Raw genomic sequence first — 26,826 nt, 5'->3', positions numbered from 1 at the left:
GGAAACCTTTCTAAGCACGACAAGCAGTAGTTCATTTAACCTTCACCACAACCCTTGGTAGTAGATTCTAATTTTGCCTCCAGTTTACAGATGAGAAAACTGAGGCACAAAGAAGCTTGAGGCACAAATAACTTGCCCAAGGTCACTCAGCTAGTAGCTGGTAGAGCCAGGAGTTGAACCCAGGCAGTCTGGTTCCGGGCCCATGCTCTCAGCACTACACAATCCTGTTGCCGAAGAATGCACAGGCAAATTGTCATCTAGAGGAAAGATATAATCTATGAATTAGAGTTCTGGAGGAAACTGAATTGAACAAAAGATTCAAATGACAGAAGAAAACTACTTTCAGCATGGAAAGACCTGAGAGAAGAAACAAGAAGGCACTCCTAGTGTCTCACACATCATTAGCAAAGAGGATCCCTGGGACATGACCTGGAAACATCTGAAAACAATGTGAGAAGGAAAGAAAAAAAACTCCAAGTAAGCAAGTTAAATAGATTACATGAAGGGGAATCTAGTAGAGTTATTTTTTATTTTTTTAAATAACAGAAGTCTAGAAACGAGACAATCTAAGATATAAAACATCAAAGAAAAAGAAGCTGAACAAATCAGAATACCTCAAGCTGTCATCTGTAAACAAACAAAAATGATGCCACCCCCGGACCAAATGGCCTCATTCATCTACCAGTTTTCTAGAGTGGCAGTCAAACCGCATTTCCTTGCCTCCTGACTCCAGAGGGAGCTGACTTAGGTTCTGTGGGAACTGAGCATGCTGGCATTGCTGGCCACTCCCCCTGAAGGAAAACACCTCTTCCACACCACTTTTCTGTATCTCCTCTACTTTTTTCTCTAGCATGAACTTGGCATTTGGGCCTGGTTTGCAATCCCACTTACTAACTTAGTAACAACACCTTAGTCTCCTTGCCTACAAAGCAAAGTAATAATTCCATGCATAAGGCTGTTGTGAAGACTAAGCCAGCCATCTGAATAAGCTCTAGTCACCCCATGCTGGACATGTATTACAGTGCTCAATATGTTCAATTTCCTGAACATAAAGACTGACCTTTGCCAACAGCCAATCCTAAGACCTTTTACTTTCTGTACATGCTCTACTTGAGGGATTTTATATCTCTTATGGCTTTGATATCCTCCTTGGTACAAGTGAGTCTCACATCTTTATCTCCATCCCCAACATCTCATCTGAGTTTCTGATCCGTATTTCCAACTTCTCCTAGATATGTTTGCCTAGACATTCAACAAGTCCTAAAATAAACTTTCCCCTGCTTCTCTCCAAATTAGTCTCTGCACCCAATCCACACCCTTTATACTACTCCCTAAGTTGGTCAGTAGTTCCACCATCTATCACCACCTTCCCTAAAACAAACAAAAACTCCTCTGAGGCATGCCCTAATTCCCAGTCTCCTCCATGGCAGGCATTGGTAATTTTAGATTCTGCCCCCAAATGCCTCATATCTCCTCTTCTCCATCATCACTGCTATCTCCTATGCTCAAGTTGCTCTCACCTCTTATCTGGACAACTGCCCACAGCTGCTTAACTGACTTCCCTCCCTGCAGGCTGTGCTTCACATGACAGCCAGAATTATCTTCCTTAAAAATGAACTAGAACATGGCACTCCCTTGCTTTAAACCCTCTGGTACAGACCACAGGATACAAACTGAAACTTGTTGCCCAGTATTCAAGGTGCTTCACAATCTGGCCCCAACACCCCTTGTCCAGCCTCATCTCCAGCCACTATCCCAAGAAAAGGCTGATGTACCTGTGCACCTTCAGACCTTTGCCCTCTCACTTTATCCTCTTTCTCACAAAGCTCTGCTGGTACATACAGTAACATTTAGCTCCCAGGGTGCCTGCACTGACTCACCAAACTTCTCTCTCTCTCTCTGTATCCAATACACCTGACACATCACATCTTTTGCCATTGTTGGCTGATTTGTACATCATGCCACCTCATCAACCTTGAAGGCAGGGACAGAACTGCCCTTACTTTTGTATCTCCTGCGCCCAGCTCATGATCTGTTGGCTCAGAGTGAGACCTCAGTGGCTGTTAACTAACTGAATCAAAAATAGCAAAATACTTATGAGTACCAGGCTGAGGCTCAGAAGAATTAAGACACTTCATAGAACAAATGTAAGAGGTGAAAAAAAAAAATAATTGCGGAGATGGGGTAGATAAGGAATAGGAAGAGAAGATGCCCAAAAAAAGGGCAAATTAAATTTGCCTATAGGGAAGAAAAGGCAAGTTCTTCCTTTTGCTTTTATTATAGTAAATAAATACAGAAACATATATTATTTTTTGCACTAAGACAATTTGAAAGATTGTTCACCTTTAAAATTTGCTTAAAAGCTAAAGAAAGCAAAGAATGTTCTGTAAAACAGAAGACACAATGGAGAAGAAACAACAAACATAAAAACAAAGAAACATACAATATACAGAAAACATAATACAATAGCAATAATAAATTAAACAGTATAAAATCCCGTATAAGATGTAGAACCTTCAAAGATAAGTTAAACAGAGACAAAACCTGACAACATTCTGTTTGCAAGAGATAGGCTATGAAATAACGATAATGAAGTTGGAAAATGTAACAAAATCATTACATAAGAAAGTATAGACCATGAAAAAATAGAGAGCAGTACGTTTTCTGCACTACCAAAAAATAAAAATAAAAACTAAATACACAACTAATAATCTTGAGAAACAAACAGAAGAATCTAGAGGAATTTTTTTTCTTTTCTCTTTTTTGAGATGGAATCTTGCTCTGTCGCCCAGGCTGAAGTGCAGTGGCACAATCTCAGCTCCCTGCAACCTCTGCCTCCCGGGTTCAAGCAATTCTCCTGACTCAGCTTCCAGAGTAGCTGGGACTACAGGTGTATGCCACCACACTCAGCTAATTTTTCTTTTGTATTTTAGTAGAGACAGGGTTTCACCATGTTGCCAAGGCTGGTCACAAACTCCTGAGCTCAGGCAATCTGCCCATCTCAGCCTCCCAAAGTGCTAGCATTACAGGTGTGAGCCACCACTCCTGGCTGAGGAATTTTTTTTTTTTAAAGAAATAAATTAGATATTTTGAAAGTGAAAACCAAAAAACTTTTGAAGGATTCATAAGAAACTGACAGGAGCTGCTGCCTAAGAGAGTGGAGCTATTTGGCCAAGGAATAATAATGAATGGGAAACTGACTTTTCACTACATCCTTTTTTGTATTTTTTAAAGTTTTATATTTCAACTAAAAGTTGCTGTGAATAGACTAAAATTGATACTACTGGCAAGTGCAAAAAAAAAAAAGAAACATAAATAGGAAAAACAGGACACAAAAAGAAGCAATAAAATTGTAAGAGAATATGTGTGTTGCCGGGCTCGGTGGCTCAAGCCTGTAATCCCAACACTTTGGGAGGCCGAGACGCGCGGATCACGAGGTCACGAGATCACGACCATCCTGGCTAACACGGTGAAACCCTGTCTCTACTAAAAAATACAAAAAAACGAGCCGGGCGAGGTGGCGGGCGCCTGTAGTCCCAGCTACTCGGGAGGCTGAGGCAGGAGAACGGTGTGAACCCAGGAGGCGGAGCTTGCAGTGAGCTGAGATCCGGCCACTGCACTCCAGCCTGGGTGACAGAGCGAGACTCCGTCTCAGAAAAAAAAGAAAAAAAAAAAGAATATGTGTGTTAATAAATTTGGATAAAACTAAATAGATGAGGTTTTTAATCAAAAATGTAAAATTCTAACACTGGCAAAAATAAAATACCTAACCAGACCAACATCTTTTAAAAATCAAAGAACTAGGCCAGGCACAGTGGCTCACACCTGTAATCCTAGTGCTTTGGGAGGCTGAGGCGGGCAGATTACCTGAGCTCAGGAGTTTGTGACCAGCCTTGGCAACACGGTGAAGCCCTGTCTCCACTAAAATAATAAAACAAAATTTATGAGGCATTTTGGGGCAGAAATCCCAGCACTTTGGGAGGCCGAGGCGGGCAGATCACGAGGTCAGGAGTTCAAGACCAGCCTGACCAACATGGAGAAACCCCGTCTCTACTAAAAATACAAAAAAAAAAAAAAAATTAGCCAGGTGTGGTGGCACATGCCTATAATTTCAGCTACTCGGGAAGCTGAGATGGGAGAATCACTTGAACCCAGGAGGCAGAGGTTGCAGTGAGCCAAGATCATGCCACTGAACTCCAGCCTGAGCAACAAGAGTGAAATTCCGTCTTAAAAAAAAAAAAAAATCAAATAATTACACCCCTAAAAAGTAGTTAGTGAATTAGTCTCCAGAAACAAATGATTCATGTCTCCAGAAACAAATGATTCATGTTATATAAATCATGCCAAAAATAGGTCAAGATATAGGTTATCTAATTATTCTACTAATCTGACCCAAAAACTGGCTAAAAGAAATGGAAAGAAAGAAAACTATACACAAAGTTCACTCCGAACTTATGCTCAAAAATTTAAAAGAATAGCAAATAGAACCTAGAAATAGATTTTAAAATTTTTATTTGTGTCAACAGAAATAAAAAAAATCATTTGTTAAAATCTAATACCTATTCTTAATTTTAAAATTCTAAAACTAATAGTAAAGGTACATTTTCTTACCCTGATTGAGTACCTATTTACGGAACCAAATGTCAATTATACTTCAAGGGAAAAAACAAGCTACGCAGTCATTAAAAGTAAGCACAAAATAAGCATTTTATAATCACTGTTAATACAGTATCAGAAGTTCCTTCCAACAAAAAGCAACATAAAAATGAATGAGACACAAATACAATAAAGGCAGATGTTATATATACTTTTTTTAAATATAACACCTTTGTAAACTTACAAAACCCAAAGGAATCACTTAAATCGTTATAATTTTTTTTTTGTTTTTTTGAAACGGAGTTTCGTTTTTGTTGCCCAGGCTGGAGCGCAATGGCACAAACCCGGCTCACCACCCACAACCTCCGCCTCCCGGGTTCAAGCGATTCTCCTGCCTCAGCCTCTTGAATAGCTGGGATTACAGGCAGGCACCACGCCAGGCTAATTTTGTATTTTTAGTAGAGATGGGGTTTCTCCATGTTGGTCAGGCTGGTCTCAAACTTCCGACCTCAGGTGATTCGCCTGCCTTGGCCTCCCAAAGTGCTGGGATTACAGGCGTGAGCCACCGCCCCCAGCCATTATGATAAATTTCAAGTGATCACAGTCATCATCAATATGGAAAAACTTACAGTATTCCTGGTCCTCAAGCTTGAGTGCACATGAAATTCGTTGGGCAGCTTTTTAAATGTTAATGTCCACAGCGCCCCAAGATAAATTGTCTCAGAGTCTCTGACGGTGAGACCAGGAATTAGAAATTTATAAAGCTTCTGAGGTGATTTTAATGTTCAGCCAAGTAGAGATGCCCACTACTATATACTTAATTACCTACATAGCCTTAAAAATACAAAGTAAAAAAGTATTACTATTAACCATTCATGATATTCACAAATGGGTAGAGAAAGATTGCCATAAGGAACAAATGTTCAAAAGAAGAAACCTGAGAGAAGACATAGTTAGCTCCTGTACAAACGTCTCTAGTCCACTGCAGTTTAGGCAAAAAGGTGGGCAATTAATACCAGAACCAGTGGAGGGGGACAAGACCCATGGCCACAACAGAACAATGGCAGCGACAGACAATTATTCTCTTTCCAAGTGTTAATGGGGTAGGAGGCATGCGTGAGGATTTGATAGAGGCTGAGGTACTCTAGGATTACCTGCATAGCTGTATGAGGTCATATGTAAGATAAATTTCTAGAAATGCTATATTAAACTGCTGAGTCAGACAGTAGGTGCCTCTAAAAGTGAAAGATTAATTTTAAAAGACCTTAAAGGCGAAACAGAAAAAGCGTGATGTGTAGAATAAACATCATACTTCATAGGTAGAAGCAGAGTGGCAAAAATGAGATAAACTGTAGTCAAGATGGTTCAGTGTCACCAGGTAGTAGGTACAGAGACTGACATAAGAAAACTCTCAGTGATTCCAGTTTGACTTTGACCTTCCCATTAACCTTCCTCCACTGCAACCTCCAATCATATGCAATGTCCCCATCCTACCAGTTATCAAATTCAATAGGCATTTCTAGGGCCCACCTGTTCCCTCTACCTTGACCATGATATTCTTCTTTCAGGTCACATCTCACCTGAACCACTCTAACTCTTTTTGTTAACCTCACAATCTTTTTTTTTTTTTTTTTTTAAAGACAGAATCTCACCCTGTTGCCCAGGCTGGAGTGCCGTGGCATGATCTTGGATCACCGCAACCTCCGCCTCATGGGTTCAAGTAATTCTCACACCCTCCCAAGTAGCTGGGATTACAGGTGCCTGCCACCATGCCTGATAATTTTTTTTTGTATTTTTAGTACAGATGGGGTTTCACCATACTGGTCAGGCTGGTCTTGCACTCCTGACCTCAAAAGATCCACCTGCCTCGGCCTCCCAAAGTGCTGGGATTACAGGCGTAAGCCACCGTGCCTAGCCTAAACCTCCCAATTAATTACCATCCATAGCTTTCCTAGACATTTAATATTTTATGTCTTTTTTTAGTATAAATATCTGATCTGCCATTTATATTCCTAAAGTGGCTCTAAATTACCTTCTAGATCAAAGAGCTATCTTTGACAATGATTTTTAAGCCCTGCTGTTTATCAGACTTTTAACATCCAGTTTAAGATACTTCCTCCACAATTTTTTCCCTGTTAATCATTTTCAATCCAATCACATGATCTCCAAATCTTCTTAATCCTCCTAACATAAGCGTGCTTCATTCACTCACTCAACAAATACTTACTGAGCATCTATTGTCCAGCACTGGTTTAGATTCTGGGGATAATCTTGCCCTCAAAGAGGAGTTCAGGCAGGGAAGGTACTGGGTGTGAAGGGAAGGCAGGGAGACAGCCAATCAAATTTATCTACAGTGGCTGGATGGTGATAAATGCTATAGAAAAAACAGAGAAGGATAGAGTGATTCCAGGGTATGGTAAGGTATCGTTTTCAGTTGAGGGTACCATAGAAGGCATCTTTGGAGCAGAAACCTGAAGAAGGAGAGCAGTAGTCATTTGGCTATCTGGGAGAAGATGATTCCAGGCAGAGGGAACAAGAACAATAGCTCCAAAGCAGGAATATTTCTGGGCAGACCGAAGCATGGCCAGGAGACCAGTGTGATGAAGCAGTCAGTATGAGAGTGAGCACTAGGAGATGTGTACACAAGAAACTTAGGACATTTTTAGTTTAGAAGATTGATATATAAAGCCACTAAACAGTTTCACTCAATTTTAAGACTCAAAGTTAAATAACGATCAAGGAAGAATACCCAAGATTACACCTGCAGCAATCCATTACTGAAGCATAGGGAAGGTGCCCACCACAAGACAAAGTTCCAGAAGTTACACTTGTGGGAAAATGCCCACGGGCTGGTGGTCCCCAGGCTTGTGAAGGAGAAGAAAGAGATGTTGCCATGGAGTTGTCTAAGGAAGTTGTACAGAACTTCCAGCATCACATATCATCAATGACTCTGCCTCCATTTCTTTCACTCCTTCTAAAATTTTTTATTCAGCTTACTGGAGAAAGTTTCTTAATAATGGAAAATAATGTAAAAGATGTGCTTTATTTAAAAAGCTTACTAGGGCATATCTATTTCACCAAGTGAAGGCTATGTCTACTTACAATGATTATTTGCTAGTGTGCTTTGTTTTCCATATGAAGTTTAGCATTAAAAAAAGGTTTTCTTGGTTTAAATTTTAATATGTTTTGTAACTGCTTTTTAATAGTATATTGTGAATATATGCCCATCATTAAATACACTAGATTTTTTTTTAAGGTATCCTATTCCACATATCCCAGAGATGTGTGTAGTGCCACACATATTGTAACCTGAGAATATGGCTTGAATAATTGGTATTCAAATTAGTTTTCTAGTTTTTCAAGTCAATCAAGTGTAAGTTCTGCACTCAGACTAAAAGCTGACACTTTGACTCACCCTGTACATCACCGAGACACAACACAGGATACTCATGATCTCAGCGGTCAACCTATAACAGATTCCTATCAAATGATCGAAGAAATCATCTAAGTTGTAGATTCAATGCAGATTTTTAGATTAATCCAAAAAAGAATGATTTGATGAAAGAGTTCAGCAATAAAAAACAAGGGAGGAGAAAATAATGTTTAATAGCAATGCAAAGATTAAATATAATTATAAAGACTTATGCATTACAAAGTTGCGGTAATTGATGTAGCAAGAAACTTGGGAAAACTGACAAGCATGTTATTTACCCGGGAAACATACTTTTTCCTTACTTCATTGTTTTCTCCAGTTTCCCTCTTCACTTTATGCAGTCCCACAAGCATCTTTAAAAGGTTGCATGTTGCTTCTGCAGTTGCATTTCAGTCCTATAAAAGAAGCAGCGCATCATCACTTCATAAGAAAACATTTCAGGAGGCTGAGTTATCCAATCTCATTAGTCTCCTTTCCTAATTCATTTGCACCAGAACTATACATAAACAGAAAAACCAGCGAGACAAGGGTAAAAAGAGGTTATCGAAATACAAACTAGCAATTTGAAACTATTAAAATTTCTAGTAGAAACTAGAACATAGAAATAAAGCAAACTCATTGGTCTCTGATAACAGATCAGGACAAAATCTGTAATTTTAACGCTCTTTCCACCAATGAGTTTCCATCTCTCTCTCCCAGCTAAGTTTGAGACAGCTTGGCAGAAATATTAACAGATGTGTTGCTTTATAACTTCAAGAATGTGCCATTTTCTGATGTTCTTCCATTTGGGTTTTCCTGGTATGGATTCTAGAGGTACAAAAATGGCTCAGACTGTGAGTTCCAGGCCAAGGAACTGTTTTCATCTCTGTCTCTGACCATTACCCCTGTATTTCATCATGGGCACTTTCGGTGAATGAATGAGACAGTAACTATGTTTCCAACAGACAACCAGAGATGCTTCATGGGAAACAGTTGAAAAACCACTACTTTTGAGTTCTTATTTCTTACTTGAAGAATTCTCTTTGGTTGAGATGCTCATTAGCAGTAAAATGGTCCCAAAGTGAGTATACCAGAAGGTCTCAGAACTTCCAACAGACGTCTAGGCATTGGTACACTACACTCTATTGTACCATGACTATGAGCATCTATGAATGTACACAGGTTTCCCCCTCAAAAAAAAAACAAAAAAAAACAAAAAAAACCCTCACCACAGTGACTTCTTAACTTCTTAACACCACCGTCTTATGTCTTTAACATACACACATCTAGCTTTACACTGCATCAGGGATTGTTCTAAGAGCTTTAAGTACATTAATCCAATCCTTACAATGACCCTATGAAGTTGATTCTATATTCTAATCACCCAAATGAGGAAACTTATTAGGTAAATTACCCAAAGAAAAGTATTATGTTAAGGCTGGGTACGGTGGCTCACGTCTGTAATCCCAGCACTTTGGGAGGCCGAGGCGGGCAGATCACAAGGTCAGGAGTTCGAGACCAGCCTGACCAACATGGTGAAACCCCATCTCAACTAAAAATACAAAAATTAGCCAGGTGTAGTGGTGCATGCCTGTAATCCCAGCTACTCAGGGGGTTGAGGCAGAAGAATTACTTGAAACCGGGAGGCAGAGGTTGCAGTGAGCCAAGATCGCACCACTGCACTTCAGGCTGGGCAACAGAACGAAACTCCATCCAAAAAAAAAAAAAAAAAGGCCAGGCGCAATGGCTTACACCTGTAATCCTAGCACTTTGGGAGGCCGAGGCGGGCAGATCACGAGGTCAGGAGGTCAAGACCATCCTGACTAACATGGTGAAATCCTGTCTCTATTAAAAATACAAAAAAATCATCCAGGTGTGGTGGCGGGCGCCTGTAGTCCCAGCTACTCGGGAGACTGAGGCAGGAGAATGGCACGAACCCGGGAGGTGGAGCTTACAGTGAGCTGAGATCACACCACTGCACTCCAGCCGGGGCGACAGAGCGAGATTCCCTCTCAAAAAAATTAAAAAGGATTATGCATGATGCTGCTGTTCATAGCCAGGGGTGCCTGGGCAAATATAATTGTGCAGTAAGCTACAGTGTCATCCATCTATTTCACTTTTTCTACTTCTGTCCTGGTATGCCTAAAGTAGCTCAATGTCTAGTTGAATTAGCTCTTGAAAATTTATCCTTATTAATAATTTACTGAAAAACAATTTCTAATTCTCTCTAACTTAAACCTCATCTTTGCTTATTTTTTGAAAATTATCCTCTGGGAGGCTGAGAAAGAAGACTGCTTGAGGCCAGGAGTTCAAGACCAACCTGGGCACCAGAGTGAGACAGACCACAGTCTCTACAAAAGTTGTTTTGTTTCTTGTTTTTTGTTTTTGATACAGAGTCTCCCTCTGTCCCCCAGGCTGGAGTGCAATGGCGCTATCTCAGCTCACTGCAACCTCCGCCTCCCAGGTTCAAGCAATTCTCCTGCCTCAACTTCCCGAGTAGCTGGGACTACAGGTACACACCACCATACCCAGCTAATTTTTGTATTTTTAGTAGAGACAGGGTTTCACCATGTTGGCCAGATGGTCTCCATCTCCTGACCTTGTGATCCGCCCGCCTCAGCCTCCAAAAGTGTTGGGATCACAGGCGTGAGCCACAGTGCCCGGCCTACAAAAGTTTCTTTAGAAAAATAGTCGGCATGACAGATATTTTCCTATGCTTGCCAGATCCCTTCTAACTTTAAAAATTGCAACACCCTTACTCAACCAAGGCATTAGAGTTCAGTTGATTGGTTGATTCAGATGATGCCAAAAACCATGAGTGCAATCCACTATAAACCAGTTAGCTTTGTTTGCTTCACATCTACAGATTTTTAGTCTGGATGGCATATTTTGGATCATAAGAGGAAGCAGGTAGGAGTGTGGAAGACAACATTTGCTGGAGAAACAAGTCTCCAAAAACAGCACTGACTGTGGGCCAGAAGCAACAGTCTCATTCATAAAGAAAAGCTTCATAATAATTGGCAAAACACTTCTAGCTTTCTGAGTAAGAAGTTCTTCTCAGATCCTTTGCCAGACTATAGCCTAAAGCTCCTCCTTCAAAAAACAAAACAGATGAGATAAAAATAAAAAATTAATGTTTTCCATTTTTGCACAGGCTCTGCTTGACAGATCTGAATACAATTTTCTTTTTCTTGACACCAAGGCCACTGACAATTTAAAAAAAAAATTTGAAATGATTTTAGAAAGTATCACAAAAATCTCTAGCAGTATAGCGTACAAAATCACCAGAAAAACTTGACTGCAATTTCGTAAGTATGTCTTAGATTCTTTTACAATTCCTTTAAATTTTCATAAAACCAAAAAATTATTCCATCTCCAAATAAAGTTATTTTAAACAAGCTTTTTCAAATTAAATGAAGGAAACAATATCAGACCAATGTGGTCTGATAAATTAAAAAAAAAATCCAGACCCACTCAAGGTAGAAGCTTTACCAGTTTCAACAAATAAAAATGAAAAAGTGAAACTATATTCCTTAATTGTTAGTTTAGGGAGAAACCTACTTGGGATCATCTGTCTTCATGTTTCCTGTCCAGAGCTGGAAAGAACTTCCCAATGTACAAAGCACATGGGTTCCAACAGTCACAAGGTAACTATGACAGCAAAGCCACAGTTATCTGTGAGATCACAGAAACTATATGATGTAATTTTAAAAGTTGAAAATTCACATAATGTAATATTAACCATTTTAAATGTACAATTCAGTGACATTTAGCACATTCACAATATTGTGCAACCATTACATCTACCTAGCTCCAAAATACTTTCATCACCCCAAAATGAACCTTGTATTCATTAAGCAGTCACTCCTATTCCTCCTCCTCCTACTCCTCCTCCTCCAGCTCCTGACAACCACTAATATGCTTTATGTCTCCATAAAATTACCTCCTGTGGAGATTTCATATAAATGCAATCAAACAATATGTGACCTTTTGGGTTGGCTTTCTTTCACTCTGCATAATGTTTCAAAGTTCATCTACATTGTAGCATCATGCATCAGTACTTCATTCCTATTTATGGCTGAAAAATATTCCACTGTATAGATGCATATCTTGCTCATCCATTCATTCACTGACAGACATTTGGGTTGTTTCCATCTTTTGGCTATTGTGAATAGTGTTGCCATGAACATGAGTGTACAAGTAGTTATCTGAATACCTGTTTTCAATTACTGGCTATATAACCAGGAGTGGAATTGCTGGGTCATATGGTAATTCTATATGGAATTCTATGAGGAACTACTGTTTTTCACAGTGGCTTCACCATTTTACTTTCCCAACAGCAAAGTACAAGGTTCTAATTTCTCCACTTCCTCATCGATGCTTATAATTTTCTGTTTTTGTTTTTAAAGTATGGCCATCTTAGTGGGTGTGAAATGGTCTATCATTGTGGCTTTGATTTGCATTTCCTTAATGACCAAAGACCCAGGAAATCTTTTCATATGTTTCTTGGCCATTTACATATCTTTAGAAAATGTCTATTCAAGTCCCTTCCCCATATTTTCATTGGGTTATCTTTTCTGTTGTTCAGTTGTTTAAAAAAAAAAAAAAAACTCTTAACAGATTTGCAGATATCTCCTCCCATTCTGCAGGTTGCCTTTCCACTTACTTGACAGTGTCCTTTGCTGCAAAATTTTAACATTTGATGCAGTCCAATTTGTCTATTTTTTTTTCTTTCGTTGCTTGTGCTTTTGGTGTCATTTCTAAGAATCCATTACCAAATCCAAGGTCATGAAGATTTACCCTTATGTTTTCTTCTAAGAGTTTATAGTCTTACCTCTTACAATTAGTTCTTTGGTCCACTCCACTTTGAGTTAATTTTAGTATGTGTGGGGTCCAACTTCACTCTTTTGCATGTAGATATCCAGTTGTACCTGCACCATTTGTTAAAGAGATTGTCCTTTCCCCAATGAATCATCTTGGCACTGCTCTCAAAGATCACAGATGTATGGGTTTATTTCTGGACTCTGTTTTATTCCACTGATCTATATGTCTATTCTTATGCCTACACCTATTTTGATTATTGTAGCTTTGTAGTATCTTTTGAAACTGGGAAGCATGAATACTCCAACTTTGTTTTTCTTTTTCAAGATTGTTTTGACTATTCAGGTCCTCTGCAGTTCTATATGAATTTTAGGATCAGCTTTCCTATTTCTGCAAAAATAGCTACTGGAATTTTGGTCGAGATTGCACTGAATCTTTACATCACTTTGAGTAGTATTGTCATCTTTATAATATTAAGTCTTCTAATCCATGGATGTCTTTCCATTCTATGATGTAATTTTAAGGTTATCTTAAAACATCCTTGATAAGGTGATACACTAATTTCTTTAGTTGTCTGTATCTCTATGGTAATTTACTAATATCCCAGAGTATGTCACAAATACGAAGTTTACACTTGCCACTGGTAATCCAAAATTCATATTCCAGAGAATGAGTGTAAATTATGTAGTGTCTTACTATTTCATTTGCTTTGGCCTATGGAAAAGGTCAGAACTTAAGGATTTTCATTTTCCTGACTTATAATTAAGTTTCATTATCTTCAGTTCCCAGTAGAGGAAGAGAGACGCATGAAGCTTATTTGTTCACTGATAAGAGTTAAGTTGTTTAACAGACTTCACAGAATGGTATCAGGGACTCTTTCATGTAGTTTAAATCCCCCCAAATTGATTATGTAACATTAGCTACTTCGACAAAGATTTTGCTCACAGAAGCTTGAGAGTCAGAGCTTAAAGTATCAACTATAATTGGACAGGGTGTCGGTTGGAGAAGAAGGCTTTTACAAGTCTTTTCTTTAAAATTTTTTGGCTAAAGTCTGTGAGAGAACAATCACTTGACATTATAAAGGTAACTTGAGCTGGATACAATTTGGTTTTTGCTCACACATCAAAATTAGAACTGACGATAACACAATAACCCAGGAAAAATCACTGTGGAGTTTTATAAGACTAGCAATTGCAAGGAAAGTATATATTCCCCTAAAATAAAAGTCATTTGAAACCAGTAGATTATGAGTCTGAGTGAGGGGCAGCGATTGCCTCAGTTGTGATGTTTAGTGTCAACTTTTCAAAGCTTCAGTTTGCACCTCCTTTCAATGTATAAGCTACATGAAACTCATAGTCCAAGGTGATCCAGCAACATCACAAAGGATCTTAAGAATCAAACTGGGCCAGGCGCGGTGGCTCACGCCTGTAATTCCAGCACTTTGGGAGGCCAAGGCAGGTGGATCGACTGGGGTCAGAAGTTTGAGACCAGCCTAGCTAGCAGGGTGAAACCCTGTCTCTACTAAAAATACAAAAATTAGCAGGGCGTGGAGGTGGGCACCTGTAATTCCAGCTACTCGGGAGGGTGAAGCAGGAGAATCACTTGAACCTAGGAGGCGGAGGTTGCAGTGAGCCAAGATCGTGCCATTTGCACTCCAGCCTGGGCAACAAGAGTGAAACTCCGTCTCAAAAAAAAAAAAGAAAAGAAACTGTTTATAAATACCTTCAGTCAGAAAATACCATCTGTTGAAATAAACAACCACTAAATCCTAGGAAAAAGAAATACAATTCCATGTATTTTGCCACCTATAATGAAACTAAAAGCAATAAAAATATCATCTGGCAGGTGCTCGGGGTCAGTGCTTTGGCAGAGCATGTTAGCTAATGTAAAATTTGAATTTCTGAGTCAATGTTTATTTTTTGTTTTCACCAGAAAGTTTAAGTTGAAGAGGGCAAGGGAAAAAAAAATAGGCCCAGGCAAGACATGGGGGCCAGAAGGTAACCAGGTAAAAACCTGATGCAGTGACACAACAGAGAGACAACAGTCCAGTGATGAGGAGAACTGGGTTAGGATGGACATAGGGTAGACTCTTGCTGGCTGAGTCCGATGCCAAGCAATCAGCACAGTGAGCAAGGCTGGTTAGCATAACATCCATAGGAGACTCACTCTCATGGCATGAGTTTTGCCACAAATTCTTCCAGAACTGGAAAGCCCTTCTAACACGGCAGGTGGAGAGGACTTCCTATTCTTTGGTCTTACACCACTGCCTAATGAGGGTCCTATCTTCAGGGCCCACACAATTTCCCATCTTCTAAGAGTGTCTTCAACAAGCTAACTGAATGACTGTACTTCTCCCTCTCCATTTCTTCAGCTCTAGTTGCATTCAGTTAACCTGAACTCTGTGTGAAGATTCAGAGGACAGAAGAAATACAAAAAATAAAAATAAATTTACAAAAACACCAAACAAACAAAAATTCAGAGGATGGGCTGGATACAGAGGCAGTGTCCGAGGAAACAGGATAAAGGCCACATTCTCTTTGGTTGGTGGTGGCATAGAGGAAAATGAACTCTACAAGGAATGAGACAGGAGAGGAGGTGCTGTGCCCTGTCTGTCACAGAAAGAGGCATCCTGGGCCTCTCAAACCCAGAGCTCAGAATTCCTGCTCTTACGGAGTGTGCTCAATACCTGAATGTATTATAGCCACTTGAGTCTGGGGGATTTTTTTGGTTTTCCAGTTATCAAGTATATCCCCCAATCCCACCCTTAAGAGTCTGTTTTCCTTTTTTTTTTTTAAACTGTAGCTCATGTTGGAAAAGCAGTTAGGGAAGTACTTTAAGAGTATATCCTAGTACTCCTTAGCCTGAAGCCTCTGCAGAAGGAAGCCCAGATAAGGCACTTCAGGGACATTTGCTGCAAGGCTGCTGGGGAGAGGAAGTGCCCCTCCTCACTCTCAGTATAGTCAAGGCTCAGCGTTTTCAGTAACCTCTCTGTCTCAAAGCAACTGCTGTGATTTGATCCAATGTGGTAGTGGCTCTCTTGGTCTCTAATTGGGTACCCTGAGCTCTCTCAATGCTTAGCTCTTTTTTTTTTTCTTTCTGTAAAGGGAGTTTTCAATTTGCAGGCCTGTCGTTCTGTGCCCAAGATCTGAACTCTTGAGGCGTCCGCCTGGGACTTGGCGGGCTCACTTTAGTTTTGTTTTCTGTTCTCTTTGTGGTGGTCTTAGTTATAAGCGCCTGGAAACCAGCCCTTAACTGCAGGGCAAATGCTTGCTTCACAAGCCCTGCTAGACAGAAAAAAGGAGAAAGAAAGCACACTGGGGTTTATGACATAGCTACAAACTACCCCCAATTTTTAAATAGACAAAACCTGGACACATCCTACATATCTGTCAGCATAAGAATAGATTTTAAAAATTGTGATATTCATACAATGGAATACTACTCAGCAATAAAAAAGAATACATTTCTGATACACATGTCATGGATGAATCTCCAAAGCATGGTGAGCAAAAGAAGTTAGATAGAAAATAAAATGTGGAGTTCTAGAAAAGATAAAATTTATGGTGGTGAAAATCACAATAGAATGATGAAGACAGACAAGACAGCATAAGGAGGAAACTTTTCTAGAGTGGCAAAAATGTTCTGTATACTGATTGGGGGTGGTGTTTATATAAGTATAAACATTTGACAAAAACGTATATAAACTAACCAGGCAAGGTGGGGTGTACTTGTAGTCCCAGTTGCTTGGGAGGCTGAAGCAGGAGGATTGCTAGAGCCCAGGAGTTTAAGGTCAGCCTGGACAACATAGCAAGACTCTATCTCTTAAAAAAAGAAACTAACTTATTCAACTATATACTTTTTTTAAATGACACAAACATTTTTGTAACATTTTTTAAATGGCACAAAGCCAGTTTTCCATCATGTTGCATCTACGTGGCTAGTATTTTGAGAAAAGGGTATATTTTTAAAGTATTTGATGTACTCAAATATACCTCTTTAAACAAACAGTTAAATCTCTTTAAGGTAGTATGTAAATTTATACTGAGTTCAATTAATTCTTAATACTGAATTACACAGAGAATTCTCTCAAATTTCTCCTGCCCTACCCTCCATGTTAATTTTTTTTTTTTTTTTTTGCGGGGTGGGGACAGGGTCTCGCTCTATCGCCCAGGTTGGAGTGCAGTGGTGCTATCTTGGCTTACTGCAAGCTCCGCCTTCCGGGTTCACACCATTCTCCTGCCTCAGCCTCCCAAGTAGCTGGGACTACAGGCACCCGCCACCACGCCTGGCTAATTTTTTGTATTTTTAGTAGAGACGGGGTTTCGCCGTGTTAGCCAGGATAGTCTCGAGCTTCTGACCTCGTGATCCACACACCTTGGCCTCCCAAAGTGCTGAGATTACAGGCGTGAGCCACCGCGCCCGGCCCCCTCCATGTTAAATATTTTAAACATGTTTTAAAAGCAGAAAGAATAGTGTCAGGGATGGAAAGATTAATTTTAGTGTGGAAAAAAAACTCCCCTGATTACAAGAGCAATACACTTTCAATATAAGCAAACTGGAAAATACAAAGGAGTAGAGAAGATTATAGCTAGGGGAGGCTGGGTATGGTGGCTTATACCTGGGATTGCACTTTGGGAGGCCGAGATGGGCGAATTACTTGAGGCCAGGAATTCAAGACTAGTCTGGCCAACATGGCGAAACTACATCTGTACTAAAAATACAAAAATTAGCTGGGTGTTGGGGGTTAACACTTGTAGTCCCAGCTACTCAGGAAGCTGAGGCAGGAGAACTGCTTGAACTAGGGAGGCAGAGGTTGCAGTGAGCAGAGATTGTGCCACTGTAACTCCAGCCCGGTCGACAGAGAGAGACCCTGTCTTGAAGAAAAATAAAATAAAAAGATTATAGCTGGGGGAAAGCTTATATAACCCAAAAAATATCCACTACCAAAAGATAAGCACTGTCAACATTCTGATGCACACACATGTGCACACACACAATTTTAACCATACTGGGATCATACTGCACATATTGGTATTTTTTCGTACTTAAATATGGGTCTGATAAACATCTCTCATGTTATTGAGCATTCTTTACATCTTTTATTACTACTGAGGTTAAACCTTTTCATGTGATTACTGGCCATTCATATTTCTTTGTGGAACAGCTTGGCAATTTAAAAAATAATACCAATATTTTCCTGAATATACTTATTGTAGATATACGGAAAATACAGAAGACTATAAGACTATAGAGGAAAAAGTGCACATAATTCAAATCATAGAAACAATCACTACTGCTAATTTTTACTGTTGCCCAGGTTGGAGTGCAGTGGTGCAATCTCAGTTCACTGCAACCTTCGCCTCCTCGGTTCAAGCAATTCTCCTGCCTCAGTCTCCTGAGTAGCTGGAACTACAAGCACCCACCCACCATGCTGGCTAATTTTGGTATTTTTAGTAGAGACGGGGTTTCACCATATTGGCCAGGCTGATCTTGAACTCCTGACCTTGTGATCCTCCCGCTTTGGCCTCCCAAAGTGCTGGGATTACAGATGTGAGCCACCTTGCCCGATCTCTCTGCAGTTTTTAAACAGAATATTCTAGATAAATCTGTTTTACAGTATATATTTTTTTTCACCTAGCATCATTATATAAGCATTTTCCCTATGACATTAAAATCTTTTTAAATATTTATTTTAAAAAATAACTTCATTTTGTTTAATTTTGTTAGCTGCATAGATGTACCATAATTTGTACCATAATTTAGCAATTATCCAGTGTCAGGCATTTGGATGTGTTTGGTTTTTGTTTTTATTTATTATTTTTATATTTTTTTTGAGACAGAGTCTCGCTCTGTTGCCCAGGATGGAGTGCAGTGGTACGATCTGGGTTAACTGCAAGCTCCGCCTCCCAGGTTCATGCCATTCTCCTGGTTCAGCCTCCCAAGTAGCTGGGACTACAGGTGCTTGCCACCACACCCAGCTAATTTTTTGTATTTTTAGTAGAGACAGGGTTTCACTGTGCTAGCCAGGATGGTCTCGATCTCCTGACCTCGTGATCTGCCTGCTTCAGCCTCCCAAAGTGCTGGGATTACAGGTGTTAGCCACCACGCCCTGCCTGTTTTTATTTATTTTATAACATCTTTGTAAATAAATTATTGTCTTCACCCATGATTACTTCCTTGGGATAGACTGCCAGAATTTGAATCCTGGGTCAAAGAGGATGGAAGTTTTAAAGGCCCATATTGCCAAACTGCACTGAGTATTGTACCACTTTGCATTCCACAAGAAGTATATAAGAATGTCTATACTTCTACATCCTTGTTAGCATTAAATTATCTTTCTCATATATAATCCTCACCCCTTATATACTCCCCACCACAACCTCTGCTCCACACACATAAACCCGGGAGGCGGAGCTTTCAGTTAGCTGAGATCCGGCCACTGCACTCCAGCCTGGGTGGCAGAGCCAGACTCCGTCTCAAAAAAACAAAAAAAAAAAAAAACAAAACAAAAAAAAAAAAACACACTTCACTAATTTGATACGTGAAAAGTGGTATCTTACAACTTTAAATGCTTTTTTTTTTTTTTTTTAACTAATAGAATGAAGTAGTTTTTCATTTGGTTAAACCACCTCAAGTTCCTCTTCTGTAAATAGTCAGCTGAACTCCTTGAATGTCTGATACTATTCAGAAGTAACCAAAAAGTATTTGAGGACTTCTTGCTCATCATAAATAATGATTAATTTAGAATGTACTTCTCCTGTCTCTTAAAATCACCAATATAAAAGACTACTTTTAAAAATATATATATTATAAAAATACAAGAGTAATACGTTCACAGCAGCACAGGATAAACAGGAAAGATACCATCAGAAGAGCATGAGGACTTCTGGGCCAAAGGGAGGGGAAATGCCATCAGGACTGACTGAATGACAGCAATACTAAGACGTAAAGGAAATTGCAACTTGAACCAAGCAAAAGAAGGAAACTCTAAAACTGTGAATATAACCATAGAACCCCTAGGGGAGAACAAACTCAAATTCAGACATAAGGGAAGCTGGATGTAGAAGCAGAAGTGAGCCCAGGACTGTCAGGAGAATAATTAGAGGCCTATGGAACAGCTGCATCCTCCAGTGTTCTCAGAAAGGCTAAGCTGTGAGAACAGCTCTCTATAATAAAGTGGAGGATCAGCTGTGGGGGAACCACCCACATAGGTGCTGGGACTACAGAACGAAGAAACAGCACCACACATGACAATGCACACACCCGCCTAGAAGGCAGCTGACGGAATCCCTGGAGGTATATCCCTGGTAGCAGGACCAGCGCTCCTGTACTCTGAATTTACTTCCGGAAGAATAATTCCCACTTGTGCTGAGAAAACCCACTACAGTTACCACTCTGATCACACAATCAAAAAGTTCTCAATCCTGGATGCACATCAGAATCATCTGCTAAGCTTTTTAGAAATATCAATTGCCTGGGCCCCACCACGATCCAATTGAATCAGTATTTACAGAGGGAAGAGAGGCCCAGGCATTTGTATTTGAATATTCTTTAGATAATTTAATGTGCCATTAAGTAATAACAAATAAAAATAGCCAAGGAAGCAGAAAATAATTGTAGCATTCTCTGAAAGATCTATTAAGATATCATTTCAAAGATCTATGGAGATACTAAGGGAGAGGAATAATACTAAAAAGTTATTACTGGGGAATAAAAAACAAAGCTACTTTTTGTTTTGTTTTTGTTTTTTTAAGTAGAGATGGGGTTTTACCATGTTGGCCAGGCTGGTCTCAAACTCCTGACCTCAAGTGATCCAACCACCTCAGCCTCCCAAAGGGCTGGGATTATAGGCATGAGCCACTGCACCGGGCCAAAAAAATTTTTTCATCCTTCAACAGAGGTCTGAATAGCAAAAGGGGCATAACCAAAGACAAAAGCAGTGATTTACAAGATCAAACTGATGAATTCTCCCAAACCAAGAAACGGGAAATGAGAGGGGAAAGGAGGATAAATCTAGATGATCCAATATATGTCTAACCTTTGTTTTAAAGGAGAGGATAGAGGAAAAGAAATTACCAAAGAAATAGGACCAAATAGATCTGAGTTAAAGAGATCCGAGCATTAGGTTGAAAGGGTCTGCCAAGTTTACATGGCGTATAACGATATTGAAAAAAACTACCTAAATATAGCTTGGTGAAATTTTTAAATTACAAAATAAAACTGAAATCTAGGAACATGCTACAGGTAGGAAGCATGCTAACTGTAACAAAAGGAAAATTGTATTTGCACCAGACTTCTCATCTGTAATTTCAGATGCTAAAACACAAATGAAACAATTTCTACGAAGTTTAAAAGGAAAACTAACTTTAAGCATAGACTCTCATATTACCTAAAACTGTTACTTAAGTATGAAGGCAAAATAAAGTTACCTGGGGATATACAACTGCTCCATGAAGTTCACCACTGTGTTCTTTGGGGGAAAGTAGGAAGAGACTCAAAGGTGTACTGTAGCAAATTAAATTTGAATCCAAGAAATAAAAGATTTGGAATACAAGAAGCAGAGCTGAACAAAAAAAAAAAAGGCTTAAAACTCTACTCCACAATTATCGATAAAATAGACACTAGGTGAAGTGCAACTGCTAATAAGAATTATTGAAACAAAAAAGATAATGTCGAAAATTAATGAGAAACTTTGAAAAACAGCTGGGAGTAGGAAAGAGTAGTAGACATAAAATCTTTTCTTATTTGTGGAAGAACCATAGACGGTAATTAAATTTTGATGCTTACAGAGAAAGTTCAGTTCAAATAAAAGGATGACTTCCTCCAGGAACTGGAAGGATGATGGTGAATGGAGGTGAGTGCAACATGAGGTTAATTAGTCCACAGCCACGTCACATATCACCTTGCAAACAGTGACGGGTGTTTAAACATTTTATCCTAAGAGAAATGGTAAGCCATTTAAAAGTTTTAAGCAGGGGAGTTACATAACAGACTTACGTTTCCAAAAAGATCACTTTGGCTGAAAGTAGAGTGGATGGGAGTGAGTAGCAGCTGAGAGAGAAGGCAGAAGGCTATTGCAGAAGTCCTGGGCTATGATGACAGTGGCCCACGTTAGGGTGCTGGCAGTGAAGATGGCTTCCCTAATGTGTTACAGGTAGAATCGGTAGTCCTTCTGGTGGATTGGGCGTGAGGGACAGAGTTGTTAAGGATGACTCCCAGGTTCCTGACTTTAACAACTAAATCCATAAAGGTGTCTTTTACCCCAAGATGAAGAAGACCAGAAAATAAACACATCAGCAAGCTGCCAAAAAATTATTAAGTACCCTTTCAGTGCTTGAGCTCTAGAATAATTTTTCATTTAAATTCTAGACCCTGGCCGGGCATGAGATCCCAGACTTTGGGAGGCCGAGGCAGGCGGATCACGAGGTCAGGCAATCAAGACCATCCTGGCTAACACAGGGAAACCCCATCTACTAAAAATACAAAAAATTAGCCGGGCGTGGTGGCGGGCGCCTGTAGTCCCAGCTGCTCAGGAGGCTGAGGCAGGAGAAAGGCGTGAACCCAGGAGGTGGAGGCTGCAGTAAGCTGAGATCACACCACTGCACTCCAGCCTGGGCAACAGTGCAAGACTCCATCTCAAAAAAAAAAAAAAAAAATCTAGATCCTGTGGTATGCTGCAAATGCCAAAGGCAATCACATAACTTCTCATCTTCTCTACCAAGTAACAATCTTCCTTAAGCACATATTTCTATGCATATTTAACACTGTAGAAGTAATGTTTTAGAGGTCCATTAGACACAATTCATCTTTTTTTTCTTTTTTGGGGGGACAAAGTCTAGCTCTATCACCAGGCTACAGTGCAGTGGCACGATCTCAGCTCACTGCAACCTCCGCCTCCTGGGTTCATGCCATTCTCCTGCCTCAGCCTCCCGAGCAGCTGGGACTACAGGCATCCACCACCATGCCCGGCTAATTTTTTGTATTTTTAGTAAACGGGGTTTCAACCTCTGCCCCCGGGGTTCAAGCAACTCTCCTGCCTCTCCTCCTGAGTAGCTGGGATTACAGGCATGCACCACTAAGCCTGGCTAATTTTTTGTATTTTTAGTAGAGATGACGTTTCACCATGTTAGGTGGGCTGTTCTCGAACTCCTGACCTTGTGATCCACCTGCCTCGGCCTCCCAAAGTGCTGGGATTACAAGTGTAAGCCACCACACTCAGCCCACAATTCATCTTTTGATGCCTCTAGTGAAGTCCACCTTTAAATGATGGCCAGGGCCGGGCGCGGTAGCTCAAGCCTGTAATCCCAGCACTTTGGGAGGCCAAGATGGGCGGATCACGAGGTCAGGAGATTGAGACCATCCTGGCTAACATGCTGAAACCCCGTCTCTACTAAAAGATACAAAAATATAGCCGGGCGAGGTGGCGGGCGCTTGTAGTCCCAGCTACTCGGGAGGCTGAGGCAGGAGAATGGCGTGAACCCGGGAGGCGGAGCTTGCAGTGAGCCGAGATCCAGCCGCTGCACTCCAGCCTGGGCGACAGAGCGAGACTCCGTGTCAAAAAAAAAAAAAAAAAAAAAAGAAAATAAATAAATGATGGCCAAATATCAAGTCTAAAACCCAGGTACATTGCATGAAGTTAAACTCGGCAAATAAGGAATTGAATAAAATATACGACATCTCATGACTATTTCTAACATTTCCTAAAGATGATTATTTTGATCAGCTGGAGACTGGTAGATGTAATAACACTAAAAATTCACTGCATAACCAAAGGCTTTCACAGCTCTTTATTGTTTTATTTATTTATTTTTGGAGACAGGGTCTTGCTCTGTTGCCCAGGCTAGAGTGCAGTGGCGCGATCTTGGCTCACTGCAACCTCCATCTCCTGGGTTCAAGCCATTCTTATGTCTCAGCCTCTCAAGTAGCTGGCATTACAGGCATGCCCCACCATGCCCAGCTAGTTTTTGTATTTTTAGTAGAGACAGGGTTTTTGCTATGTTGCCCAGGCTGGTCTTGAACTACTGAACTCAGATGATCTGCCCACCTTGGCCTCCCAAAGTACTAGTATTACAGGTGTGAGCCACCGTGCCTGGCCTCACAACTCTTTAGACATCACATCAAGGTGCACATGTGCGTGCATTCACATGCCAGAGATTTTCTATACCCTGGAAATGAGAGCCCTCTCCTCCACATCTGTCCAGCTGTGGTAGAACTTCCCAAAGTCCATAATGCAGGGTTTCAGCTCTCCACTAACTATGCAGTTGAATGACTTCCTATAAAAACAAGGTCACACACCACTAAGGGTAAAAGCAAGTGTATTTCCTGGGGAGGCAATCACTGAACATTAATATCACTTTTATTGGGCCAGGTGGGGTGGTTCATGCCTGTAATCCCAGCACTTTAGGAGGCTGAGGCAGGCAGATCACGAGGTCAGGAGATCGAGACCATCCTGGCTAATATGGTGAAACCCTGTCTCTACTAAAAATACAAAAAATTATCCAGGCATGGTGGCAGGCATCTGTATCCCAGTTACTCGGGAGGCTGAGGCAGTAGAATGGCGTGAACCCCAGAGGTGGAGCTTGCAGTGAGCTGAGATTGTGCCACTGCACTCCAGCCTGGGCAACAGAGTGAGACTCTGTCTTTAAAAAAAAAAAAAAAAAAAAAATCACTTTTATCTACGGTCACTGTGAGTCAAAGACAAACATGAGGATCACATTCTCCAGTCTCCAACCTAGACTGTCCAGAACCCAGCTCCTCTTAGGAACAGTACATGGATAGTTACTTTCAAAATGTCTTGAGTGGAGAGAAGATGAAGAGAGAAGAGAAAACCTTTTTACTCTCTGTACTTCTGTATCTTTCGGATGGTACAAGTATTAATATATATGCACTGTATATTATTTATCTAATTTTAAAAAGGAAAAATAGACTATTAAACAAAAATCTCTTTTTCTCAAACCTTTGTGATAGAATGAGTCAGTGTCCCCAGAGTAATGAGAAAATTGCACTTGCTTCGTAATGTTTCAGTTACCAGATAAGGAATGCCTATTACCTAATTACTTAAGAAGGAATACAGCTGTTGATCAAATAAATGAATTTATAAACACTTGGGTATTTACAAGGTACCAAGCAGCATGCCATCCTAGACTCTCTCCCCTTCTCAGGACACTCACTTTGCTTGATCTCCTATTCTCCAATTGCTTCAAGTCCCATCTTACATGCCAACTATCCCCAAAGCCAGCTTTCTCTCACCACAGAGCAAGCTGCCCATTAGACATCTGTTCTTGGATGGCCCACTACCCCCTAGGCTCAACATGTCCCAAACCAGAATCATCATCTCCTCCCTTAGGCCTGACCCATCCCCTATGTTGCCCATCTCAGTGTATACCCAAGTGCCCAACCACTCACCTTCCACCAGCTTCCAACAATGGCCAGTTCTCCACTTCCTAAATCTTCAATCTGTCTGTTGGTCCATACAGTTACATATTTTCTCAAAGGACTAGCCCTTCTCATCAAGACCCCAGCCTTGACGCTCTCTGCAATCATTTTCCTCACTGTTCCAGGTTTAATCTTTCTCACTAAAAATCTGATTGCTCTCATCCTGGAAAGTTTTTGGGAGCCTTTAATCAAAACCTTGGCATCAAATCTAGGGATGTTATGATCTGGATCTAAACCTTTATCACCTCTCCAGCCTCATCCTCCACCAAGCTAACCACCCCTCTTTTCCCAAGCTACATCCTACCCCACTACACTGCGTGCTCTCACTAGCTATGCTTCATTACTTTAGGGTCCTAGATACAAGCATTCACTTGCCTCCCCTTACTATTTGGTTCACCTTTCTTCCTCCATGTACTTCCTCTCCCATCCTTTGACTTGGTACACTCTTCCTGGTCCTTCAGGTTTCAGCATAAACACTTCCTTCTCTAAGAAGCTTTCCCTAACTACCCTTGCTTCTCCCCACTCCAAACACTGGGTTGACGGTCCTTCTGCTTGCCATTCTGTTTTACCCTTCTCATGGAACCTAACATGCTGAACTGTAATTTCTTTTTATTCCTCTATATCCTCACTAGACTGTAAATTACTTGAGGTGAAGGGTTCTGTCTGCCACTCTTCTCCACGGAGGGCATTTACATCACTATCAGTATATGAATGCCAGCTTACAGAATAAGCATCTCTGGACAAATCATTTACTTACTGAGGTCATTTCAATAGAACCCTGACCTTTAAGGCTAAATACTCAGATTCCAGAGGAAATAATACTAATGTTGGTGTTAGAAGCCTGTCTTCTAGATGTTGCTGTTATCACCTGTGTGGCCTTGGACACGTCAGTTAACCTATTTGAGCCTCTGTTTCCTTGTTTATAAAATGAGGGAGTTGAACTAGTTCATTAAAATTTCTTTCATTTATAAAATTCTATAATACTAAATGCAGCTGGCATCATTGTCAAGTTATTTTCAAGAGAAGTCCAGTTTAATTTAGTGTATCAATAAACTGATACCATTTAGCAAAATAATCAAAACTGGGTAGAAGAAGGGATAAAACAGTGTAGCAGTTAGAAGCATGAATTCTAGGGTCAAACCTTCCCAAGTTCTCGTTTTAGCCAGGCTGTTCACTAGCCGGTGTTATCTTGGCTGTACTACTTAACAACTAGTGTTATCATCAGAGTTACTCAACTTTCACAGCATCAGTTTCTTCATTTGTAAAAGAGAAAGAGCAATAGTGCCTTTCACACAGAACTATTGAGGATTAAATGAGATGATACATACAAAAGGTTGAGCATTGTATGCCTAGTACAGAGTAAATGATCAATAAATGCTATTATCATTTTAAACTATCAGCGAAGAGTTCTTACATTGACAAAGATGAGAAAAATTATAATAGCATCAGAGCAGTAGTCACTGTTGAGAATGCACTTTTTTGCATACTTGTAAAGTCTCTTTTCAATTAAAAATGCAAAAAATTATAAAGACAAATAGAAAACACACTCATTCCCATTACCC

General features: G+C 40.2%; 1 protein-coding gene across 3 annotated transcripts in view; it reads right to left on the bottom strand.

The window, feature by feature from the left end:
• ZHX3 (zinc fingers and homeoboxes 3) overlaps positions 1–26,826 on the bottom strand; it is a 137,218-nt gene that overhangs the window by 78,157 nt on the left and 32,235 nt on the right. For 2 of the 3 annotated variants that reach the window (XM_025399509.1, XM_025399508.1), the window contains exon 2: positions 8,332–8,424. The gene's annotated coding sequence lies outside the window, so the exon portion shown is untranslated. Of the gene's footprint in view, positions 1–8,320; positions 8,425–26,826 lie in introns of all 3 variants that reach the window. The other variant, XM_025399510.1, reaches the window with a different exon arrangement.

This window comes from Theropithecus gelada, chromosome 10, assembly GCF_003255815.1.
Source record: "Theropithecus gelada isolate Dixy chromosome 10, Tgel_1.0, whole genome shotgun sequence".
Classification (NCBI taxonomy): Eukaryota; Metazoa; Chordata; class Mammalia; order Primates; family Cercopithecidae; genus Theropithecus; species Theropithecus gelada.
Note: the sequence above shows the minus strand (reverse complement) of the source record. Positions and strands in the feature narration are given on the sequence as shown.